Source organism: Arachis hypogaea, chromosome 19 (assembly GCF_003086295.3).
Source record: "Arachis hypogaea cultivar Tifrunner chromosome 19, arahy.Tifrunner.gnm2.J5K5, whole genome shotgun sequence".
NCBI classification, from domain to species: Eukaryota; Viridiplantae; Streptophyta; class Magnoliopsida; order Fabales; family Fabaceae; genus Arachis; species Arachis hypogaea.
In genome coordinates, this window is record NC_092054.1 from 70435986 (window position 1) to 70438580 (window position 2595).

Sequence of the window (2595 nt, forward strand, 5' to 3'; positions counted from 1 at the left end):
TAGTGTTGTGGTTTTTAATGGGGACAAGGAGGAAGGGAAGTGAGGGCTGTGGTGGGTAAGTACCGGCATGCGTGGGTACTCGGCCACATTTTGGAGGATGAGGCGGCTTCAAGGACAGCTGAGATCTTTGCCAGGTTGTTTATGAGTGGCGGGAGTGAAGGGAATTCGATTCGCAGTGAGTTCATGCCGGTTGGTGCTGATGGCAGGTTCAGTTTGCTCAATGCAGAGCCACAAGATTGGATATATGATTGGTATGGATTGTGAAATTGAGACTCCATTTCAGTGTTTTTTTAATGAGGTTTTATTTCAATTTTTTTTTCTTCCAAAAACTAGCTATTGATGTTTTATAAATAGGAATTAATGTTCTATTTACTGACAGTGTAAAGTGTCACTGTCAGAAATGAAAATACAATTAAGTGTCAGATTAGTATACCCTTTACAATAGTACCCATCATGATTTCTCACTTGCAATTTGATTGATGGATAGTGTAAAACTTTTTACATTGCAGGGCATAGAAATTCATCTTAGATGGATGATAAGTATTTATTTTGCTATATTGTATCTAGATGTGTTATTTATAAGTTAGGCACTCAGAATTCACATGTTTTAAGTGGTGACATAGAGGCTTTAACAGTTATTCTAGATCATTGTTGAACTGTTCTTTTGCTTTTATATGTGTTGTCATGAATATTATTAGCTTAGTTTTCTTTGAAAGAGTTTCATCCTGAAGTTTCTGTGGTGATCTTAATATAGGGGTTTTCATGAAATTGACAAGACTCTGTTGCATCCTGTGATCCAAGCTTTGCAACCTATAGCAAACATAACGGTTGAAAGCCAGGTATAGCCTTTTATACATGTGATGGTTAAAAAGTCGTGGCATTGTTTAGATTTGAATTATTTTCTTGTTCCTAATTGGCAGGTTTTATACTACACGCCAAAGTCTTCTTTTTCGTACTGGGATGATATACACGGAAGCCACATATTCAGTACCAAGGATCTTCCTTTCTTTGTATACATTCTCTTTGGTCTTGACTTATTTATAGTTTGTAGCAAATTTACCATTATTTAGTTCTAACTTTAGACCCTTTCTACTTTTGTATCATTGGATAGATGATGTGCCTTTCTACCCGAAAATATTTGATTTGTTGGCATAATTAGTGATTATCAGATAAAGTCACAGCGCTTTGAACATTTTGAAGTTCCTGTGTCTATTGAGTTATGCATATGTCTTTTGTAGAGATGGTTCAACTTACGTGAGTTCTTTATCACTGCTAATGCATTAGAAAGTATCTGCAGAACCTTGCAATTTTTCTTGTAGTATTTACTTAATATCTATCTGAGATACAACAATAATAAATTTGGTGATGTATTTGATGTAAATATTTTGATGTTGAACAACTTAATTCAAATGAGTGGCATCTAGATACTTCAGTTGCAGCGGGAGGGAGATCTAAAGTATTGCAACTTGTGGTGTATACTCTTCAGCTCAATCCTAGATTTATTTACTTCTTTTCATAATCTAAGAATTCGTTTCTTCTTTTACTTTTGATAGCCTTCCTAGTGCTAGCATTAAATGGAAAAAATTGAAATTTCTTTTGTCTCATTGTCTCTACTGCTATTACAATTCTCTATTGTGATTAGTTTGTTGATTCTGATCTGCGTTTAGATAGAGCTTACATTAAATGTTTCCTTGTATATAATGGCAGGTATATACCATCTGCAAAGGAATGTCCTCTGCAATTGGAGCTTCCAAATGGAGATCTCTCCAAGACTAATGGCTTTATATCTCCTGTTATTCATCTCACCTTCAAAATTTCCTTACTTTATCATTTTGTAATATCACATCTCTTATAAAATTCCAAATTTGTGATTGTTATGAAGAGCCTATTTTGGAATATTGCAGATGTGGGGTGGTGTTGTTGTATGGAATCCCGAAAGTTGTGTAAAGGATTTGGAGAGTAAAGATCCAGACAGACGTGTGATTTCTCCCCAGGTTTTCCTTTTAGTTTGTTAACACTCATTAATCAAAATCTTCAATTATATACATCGAAAGTAACCCAATTTTTGGAAAATTTTATTCTGTTTATTTTCAACCCAGTGTAATAAGTTCTCATTAACAAATAATTGATATATCTGAGCCATTACAATTCAGCAATTATTTTAAAGCACTTTTATTTATTTTCTTGTTTAGATAGAGAATATTATGCTATTTGTTTATGCTGGTATACATACATATCATAAGTTCAGTTTCTGAACATGGTTTGAGCTAAATCTTGATGGTTCTAAGTGAATGAATTGCTCATGTTTCCAACTGCACTTTGCCAGCTTCAATAAGTAATCAACATTATGTTCCATTTTCGTTTTCTTTTGCACCATCTTTTAAGTGATCCATCTCTACTAGTCCTAGAAGCTGTGCATTCTTTTATACATTGAGAAGGAGCAAAAACAGGAGCGTTCTTCAAGTTTTTGGCTCTTCATCAATCATAGCACCAAGAGAAAGAGAATGATGGCCAAGGAGGGAGCTGACTGAAGCTTAAGAGGGAGCTGCGTTCCACTCACCCAACCGTCGAACAAGATATTTAAAGAACAAGATT

The 2595-nt window shown here is 34.6% G+C and overlaps 2 long non-coding RNA genes across 2 annotated transcripts; both read left to right on the plus strand.

Annotated features, from left to right (window-relative positions):
• Positions 1–207: 207 nt before the first annotated feature.
• Positions 208–1178, plus strand: LOC114926004 (uncharacterized). Its single transcript, XR_003816080.2, has 3 exons — positions 208–251; positions 755–839; positions 921–1178. It is a non-coding gene; the product is annotated as an uncharacterized lncRNA (long non-coding RNA).
• Positions 1179–1406: 228 nt separating this feature from the next.
• LOC112778444 (uncharacterized) lies at positions 1407–2001 on the plus strand. The gene is made up of 3 exons (XR_011877602.1): positions 1407–1473; positions 1708–1792; positions 1905–2001. It is a non-coding gene; the product is annotated as an uncharacterized lncRNA (long non-coding RNA).
• Positions 2002–2595: the final 594 nt, after the last annotated feature.